At 25.3% G+C, this 8,661-nt stretch overlaps 1 long non-coding RNA gene across 1 annotated transcript; it reads right to left on the bottom strand.

The window, feature by feature from the left end:
- Positions 1-531: 531 nt before the first annotated feature.
- LOC103310358 lies at positions 532-3,436 on the bottom strand. Its single transcript, XR_001680082.2, has 4 exons — positions 3,362-3,436; positions 2,748-2,883; positions 804-1,303; positions 532-729 (listed from the first exon to the last, which is right to left on the bottom strand). It is a non-coding gene; the product is annotated as an uncharacterized LOC103310358 (long non-coding RNA).
- Positions 3,437-8,661: the final 5,225 nt, after the last annotated feature.

The raw sequence follows: 8,661 nt of genomic DNA, 5'->3' as shown, positions 1-8,661 counted from the left end.
ATAAGTTTTTAAATTTTATAAAGTATTAAACAATGCATAATTAGCACAAAACATTATAAAAGTAATGAACACAATTTTAAAAAATTTCAAAATCTGTGGAACACCATTGATACAGGCTATTATGGTTTAAGTGTTAAACTGTGTCATTATTATAATTATTATTATTATTATTATTATATTTAAATTTAAACTATTTATTGTAAATCTGTATATTAAATATTATAATTATATATATTTTATACTGTATGTCTGTACCATACTGTATATTTAAAATTAAATTGGATGATATTCTGTTAGGTATATAAAGGTTTATTATTATTATTAATATTAATATATTATTTGTTTTAGAAAAATTGACATGTGAAGCTATTTGAACAATTTTGAATTGGAATATTCAAATTGTACCAATTAGTAATTTAGTTATTTGCTGTAATAATCATAAGTTAAATATTAAATATTATTTAATTATATTTAATACAATTATTGGATAGAAAATACATTTATTAGGGTTTCACAAATGTTTAGATAAAGTTACTTTGAATGTCCAAAAATTAATGAATCCAATTTCCATAAATCATGTCTAACTAAATTTCTGAAGTCTGAACTAGGTATATGTTGCCACTTTCCAATTCACATTTACACATCCTGGTCTTCAAAGATCTGCACTTTTAAAATTGGCCACCTACCTACTTCTTCACAGTTGGACAATGGTAGTACCTATGGTATATCCTACAAAATAAAAAAAACACAATATAGATAATAATATTAAGATTTAAAAACAATTTAAAAGAAAAATACAATACTTTAAAACCAAGAGAAGCATGATTAATCCTTAATACTTCAACTGAAAAAGAAAAATGTCTAAAGCGCCTTCCTCCTTTTTCATACGGACTGAGGACCGTCAATGGCGGAGTTAACACTAAGATTTGCAATTGTTAATTAATATAATTAACTCAAGATAAGCTAAGTTAAGTGAACACAAGATTGTTTTAAGCCAAAAGTTGAATGTAAACGTTTACAAAGGTACAACTTAACTTAATTTAAATTTATAGTATTTTTATAAATAGTAGTTTGTTTCTTACAATCTTAGCAATAATTTAATGTTTCATTCCTCGCAATCATAATTCATTTCAAAAATGATAAAATATTATTAAAATTAATCATTATTCAGTAGTGTAATTTCATCTATCCGAAACTGGTAATGACAAAATATATGTATGAACTGAAGAAAACATAATTGAGTAGTCCATGTTATACATTGATATCCTATTTAATCTGGAACTTGGAAACCCTCTTTTGCTGACTATAAGAAACAAAAAAATACATTTAATTGTAATTCTTGTAAACATATATTTTTAAGTAACTGTAACATAACTAAGTGTTATTTATTTATTATGATAAGGTTTTGGAGAGTAAACAGTTAGTTAACTAACATTTTCAACATATGTGTGTAGTTATGTTGTATAATATACTATGTGCAAAGTTGAGGTAATTTCTGATCTATATAATATATAGACTTTAACAAATACTGGATGAAACTTTGAGATGTGATTTTTAACAAATGGATGTTATAATAAGCTATTAAATGTTTATTAAAATACAACTTGTAACAGGTGTCGGGTTCTAGGTATTAGGCTTAAATAATAATATCAGTTCAAGTTCAGATATATAATTCGGAGCCAATTTATTAACAAAGATTTTAGGTACAATAAATAATTTATGCATGATGTACTTACAGTATCAGTTAAAGAAGAAATTTAAGTATTAAGTAGGTATTTTAGGTACATATTTTAGATTCTGATTGGAGCGATGATTGTATTGATTTTACAATGATGTGTTTTTAATTATTTTTTTTTTTATTTTTGTGTCATCACATTTCGGTGCAGTAAAAGTGCTTAACAGCTTCAGCATTTCTACTTCAGCATCGTTTCTAGTATGAAAAAGAATGTACTTAGTACTTTAGAGGGTCAAAAGTAAAATATTCTCAGAACTTTTCAAAAACATCAAGAACAATAAACTAATAATTAAGGAAAAACTAAGATTTTTATGCAAAACCAGTTTTAGAAAAAATCAAATTTGTGTTTAGGTGTAACTCTAAAAAATAAACTTAGATACATTAAAATGTTCAAAATATTTTGGAATTTTTTTAAACCTTTTAATATTTATGAACATAAGAAAATATAGTTATAATATAAAATCAAATCTATGGTAGGTTTTTATGGTACTTACAATCTATAGATATAGTACCTACAAAGTTATAATTTGTAATCATATTATATCATCATTAATAATGTATCAATAATATTCTATCCTTTGGTAATATTTATATTTATACATTATTATAGGCATGTAAGTATATACATACTTGGTATATGTAATTCATTATTTACATAATTTTATACTTGATAGTTAATAGTATAATAATATAAACAATTTGATAGATACTCTTCTTCGGTATTTTTTACAGTATAAAATTGAAAATTATTTTCTAAAATATAACACCAAATTTTTCTTTTTATCATTTGTTTTTATGATTCTGCCTAAATTGATGGATGTCTTTGAGCACTTGTCCCATTTTCCCCCTCCTTTATGAAAGCTATGATTATATTGTAAATAAAAAATTTAGTATTAAGCCAATTAAGGTATACCTACAACTTTTGTACCTAAATTAAATATTATGTTTACAATTTTCACACAATTGCACACTTCAATAGAATTTTATTTAGTAATTTGTGTCATAAAGTTACCAGCAATGTCCCAAAATGAATCACATCTAATTTTCAGAACACTGAATTTCCAAACTTGTTATGTGTTCTTTGAAATTTAAATATGTTCAGATGCTCCGTGCTATTAAAATTAGATACTGGTTCCGCAATATATTACCTGCAAATTAAAAGTTTGTTAAAAATATGTCAGTGCACTATTTTTTTTCTCTGTGACCTATGGGCAACATAGCAAATTTGTGTAGAGCAGATCAAATTTTGTAATGTTAGCTTTAATAAACATAGAGTAAAAATATTTTCTAAAGAACCTTACAGGTTCTTAAAACTTTAAAAGTTTTCTTTATCATGCTTACAGGTATATTTATTTTTATTTTATTTTTAAAGCAAGTTATGTGTATTTTAAGTTTGTACCTAATATAATTTATTTTACATAGTTGATTATTATTTATTATGACTTAACTGGCTGAACCCTTTGGACACAATTATAATTCTACACACACAATTAGATATATTATAATATAACTATATAGTATAATGATATCAGAAAATATAATTTAGTCATAGTGTCATATAGATAACTCACTTTTAAATGGATAAATCAATAAAATCACATGATGTACCCACAATAATATTCTTACCTTTTAAGTTTTAGTATTCGCTTTAATATTAATGTTTTTATAACTTGAATTGGAATATTTATAATGTATACTTGTTCAGTAGAATTGTCTTAAATAAAATAGTCTTATCAAAAATTGTCAATACATTTGCTGGATTTCCTAGTTCCTCGTAGGTATTTACATCATATTATTATATGTCAGTTTTGAAAACCATGATATAATACATTGTGAGCTAAAAACAAAAACAGTATATCATTAAGTTACTTTCAGCAAATATTTAAAATTTTAGAGACCTCAAAAAACCACTTACATTACAAAATGTCTGTAAACCAAATGTCCAGCCACTAATCAGTAATAATTATTATTGACATTCCATTATCCAGACATTGATAAGAATGTGCATGATGTGTTGCCTATACAAGTCCCAAACAGGGGGTACTTTACTAGTTAACAATAGACAATTAGCGTAGTTGCTAGCCCACAAACACAAACCCCTATAAGTAAACTCAAGTCCTAGGTATATAGTTGGAAATTTAAAATTCAACGGTGTCTATCTTAACCTAAACACTGCTCTGGAAAGTGAGCAGCTCTTTGGCTCTTTAGCCGGCCTTATTACAAAAATGTATAAACACAACCGGTAGAACATGCAAGTAATTATTTAAATGTTTTAAACATTTGAATGAACTTATATAGAATGTCTTTCATCAGACAGTGTGAGATGATGAAATTCCAATTCTTGTGAATTGAAAAAGTACAAATATGAAACTTGGTCGTTTTGTTAATAGAATTCAAATTTACACTGAAGCTGTGTGTAAAGAAATAAAAGATAAAATACCAAGGGTATTGTACAAACGTAAAAATAACGAAATACAAATTCCATTTAGACATTTTTTAACTGATCATAATTATGCATTATTGAGTTCACAGTCTAATAAAAAACGTAAACAGAATAGTTCAGAATGGGATGATGGTAAAGCATTTTGCCCTGGTGACCCAAGGAATATCTTTGTTGAAGATCAATGGCAAAAACGATCAAATAGAGTTCAAAGTCATTTTAGTCAAACCAATATTCAACGGTTGAGTTATGATTGTCAATATAAAAGTACTGAAAAAGTTGTTCAATATGATAATGATCAAAATGGACAGGACAAAATATTAAACTTACCTCGATATTCCAACCATTTGTTCACTGATATTAAATATTATTCTCCATGTTTAAGTGAACAGTATATAGTTGGTGTGTATTCGGGTGAAGGCTATTATAAGTGTGTGACTCTGTAAGGTGAAGATTTTCGTAAATTGCAAAACAACTCCTGGTTAAATGGAACTGTGATTGACCCACTGCTATTGTCTTATGTGAATAATGAAATTGGTTATATACCTGTGGAAATAAGCAATACAATTTGGTCAAGTACCAAAGTTAAAATAGCTAAATTTGATTGGACTAAATACTGTGTTATTTTTGCCGATCAATCCTGAAGGTAATCATTGGACTTTATTTATTATGGACTTCAATTTGGGTTGTGTATTTTACTTGGATCCTCTGTGTCCAGAATCAGTTGACTTGTACTTACCTCGATTAAAAAAAAAAATGTTGTTTTCAATGGGTGGTAATAAAAAAGCAAAATATTTGCTGCGTAAAAAGGTTCTTAAAAATATTGAGTATCCTTTACAGAATGATAGTAACAGTTGTGGAGTGTTTGTGTTGTATTATTGTAGTACATACAATACAATATTTACTCAGAGCTTTTCAAAGGAAGTTAATGTGAGTGATTTAAGAAATACATTGCAGCATCGATGTTTAATGTACTCTGATAATATCAGTGAAAGATGCCTTATGTGTGCACAAAATATAAAAGTAAGTATTACTTGGATTAAGTGTAATAAATGTGAGCGAAGAGTTCATAATGTGTGTGTAGATGGTGTATGCTACAAATTTATGACTAAAGAATTGAAAAATGAAAACTTCACTTGTATCTTATGCAATAAGCAAAGGTGTGCAAGTTAATGAAAATAATTAACTCAAGTTAAGTTAAGTTAAGAATTCACAAGATCGATAAGTTAAAAATTAAAAGATAACAAATTATAAATTTAACTCGATAAGTTAAAAGTTAATATGGACAAAAATATTAACTTAACTCAGTTTAAAAAAATAAATTTTTTTTTTTAATTAGTTTGTAAATCACATAAAGAGTGAATGTGTCTTTTTAGTTTCTAATTTATAAATTATAAAATAACTACAATTTTATTGAACTTTTATCATGATGTACACTATATACCATTTTACTTTTACCTTACTATTATTTACTAATTTAAACTATACTCATCTCAAATTAATGATTTAACAAATATATTTTTTTATATCGTATAGCAATATTGAATGACCTTTATATATATTATAAGTTATATAACATTAAAACATAACAATTGTCAATTTGTAATTTAAAATTATTAATTTTATCAAAAACATTTATAATTGCAACTTGCAGAATAAATAATTTACAACTTAATAAAATATATTAATATACACAAAATTATGTTATCAAGAAAAAGAACAGAAATGTTTGTGATTTTGTATTGGATTATTTTTATTTTATACTGATAAAGTAATAATATTTACGTATAAACGAAAAATTTCAAAATTATTTTAAATTGATGGATTTTTTTTAAAATCAACTGAGAAAAGATAACTTATTTTAACTGTAAATTAAACTAGTAAAGTTCATAAGTTGATTAGAAAATAAACTAACTAGTTAATGCCCACCTTTGGCAATAAGTATATTAATTAAGTACCTGTCTTATAATAAATTACAAAATAATAAAATACAAAATTAAAACTAATATTAAATAAAGATAAACAAACTAATACAATACCTATTATATGTAATGAATGGTTGTATATATAAGTTGGTTGTAATTTATAAATTACCCGTACAGTAAAATGGAATCTATTACCCAACATAAAATTAGGTACCTATGTAACTAAGTCATATCTTTAAAAGTGGGGATTAACTAAGTAGGTAGTTAAAATATTTAAATTAAAAAAAAAAAGTTATTTGTTTTAAAATTAACTTAAATTCAGAATGTAACCAGTTAAATTTATTATTTATTAAGTATCAACTTTTGACTTAGAAGTTTAGAACAATCTTGTGTTCACTTAACTTAGCTTATCTTGAGTTAATTATATTTATTAACAATTGCAAATCTTAGTGTTAACTCCGCCATTGACGGTCCTCAGTCCGTATGAAAAAGGAGGAAGGCGCTTTAGACATTTTTCTTTTTCAGTTGAAGTATTAAGGATTAATCATGCTTCTCTTGGTTTTAAAGTATTGTATTTTTCTTTTAAATTGTTTTTAAATCTTAATATTATTATCTATATTGTGTTTTTTTTATTTTGTAGGATATACCATAGGTACTACCATTGTCCAACTGTGAAGAAGTAGGTAGGTGGCCAATTTTAAAAGTGCAGATCTTTGAAGACCAGGATGTGTAAATGTGAATTGGAAAGTGGCAAAATATACCTAGTTCAGACTTCAGAAATTTAGTTAGACATGATTTATGGAAATTGGATTCATTAATTTTTGGACATTCAAAGTAACTTTATGATAAACATAAGTAAAACCCTAATAAATGTATTTTCTATCCAATAATTGTATTAAATATAATTAAATAATATTTAATATTTAACTTGGTGTATTTTGAATATTCCAATTCAAAATTGTTCAAAGAACTTTGTATGTAAATTTTTCTAAAATAAATAATAATTTAAAAATAATAATAATGACACAGTTTAACATTAAAACCATAATATGATCTCAGTGGTGTTCCACAGATTCTGAAATTTATTAAAATTGTATTCATTACTTTTATAATTTTTAGTGACAAATATGTATGTAAACTGTTTTGTGCTATTTATGATTTGTTTAATACATTATAAAATATAAAAACTTATATAAATACTGTTTTATATTACGGCTATGTTACGCAAAAATCTTATAAAATATTACATGTTCAGACATTCAGAAAAGTTTAAGAACTGGGCTCAACTGGCCTATATTATACATAAAATGTTATATACATTTTTATTTATTTTATTAGTACTAAAATATTATTAATTTTTTGGGATGTTGATCATGGTTAGTGTAAAAATATAAATTATACTTAAGTAAAGAGGGGTTGTAAAGAAAATTAACCAATAGTGTTATATAGTTTATTAGTACATAATATAGTTAGAGTTGTCTATCATTAAGTACTATTAATTGTATGTGTATATTAAATATGCATTTATTATATTGGTATGATAGGCAGTAATTTGTTTGTTTTGAATTTCACAATATAACTTCAGCAATATTTATATGAAATAAAGATTTCAAGTTTATGCACATCCAACATAAACAATAACGTATGATTTATATCCATTGTTAAATATTCAAATAATGAAACATTATATTATGTAAGATACTAAGATCGTTCATTTAAGTTCGATAAGTTTACATGTAGACTGTAAAGTCTAGGAGAATAATACTATGCTAAGACTCATAAATCATAATCGACATAATCTAAATACCACATTACCACGGCCTAATAAATATACTAAGTAAAGTAGTACACAATATGATTGGAAATTTATGTCATTATATTATATTCAGTTGCAGGGCCATATCTAGAAATTTTTTTCTGAGGGGGGTCCAAAACATGAATATTGTAATTTTATTGAATTTATGTTTTGATATTTGGTAAAAAATAAAACACGTTGAAAACATTCTGGGGGGGGGGTCCAGACCGGATCTCCCCCCCTCTGATACGGCCTTGGTCAGTTGTGAAATTGTATTTGTATATAATAATATTAAAATATTATATGATATTAAAAATTTAAATATTTTTAAATTCGGCGGCCAGTGATAAATGTAATTTGTTGTTTATTCCAAGCCAAACTGATTTGATATTTTTCATTGATGAAAGTGATATAAACCGTTTTTTTTCTAGTGATATAAACCGTTTTTATTTACGAATGGATCATAGCAGGAAAAATGTCTCACTGTCCATGACGTCATTATGCCGTATTGTCGTTTATCATTGTTGATAACAGTAGACAAGCATATTATACAAAATGCGTTTGCGGCATTTTTAAAAAAAGGTATTTGAATAGTAAGTTTTTTTTTCTGTCTAAATAAGAAATTATTTAGTAAAGGTTATAATGCATAATTTTGGTTTATCTATTGTTGCATATTCAGCATTTACATTATATACTAAACGTTTATATTAACAATAATAATCATAAGTATCATATTACGATCGGTGGGGATTGTCCATCGGTCATT

This window comes from Acyrthosiphon pisum, chromosome A1, assembly GCF_005508785.2.
Source record: "Acyrthosiphon pisum isolate AL4f chromosome A1, pea_aphid_22Mar2018_4r6ur, whole genome shotgun sequence".
Taxonomy (NCBI): domain Eukaryota; kingdom Metazoa; phylum Arthropoda; class Insecta; order Hemiptera; family Aphididae; genus Acyrthosiphon; species Acyrthosiphon pisum.
The sequence above is the reverse complement of the archived record's forward strand: the minus strand, read 5'-3'. Positions and strand labels throughout refer to the sequence as shown.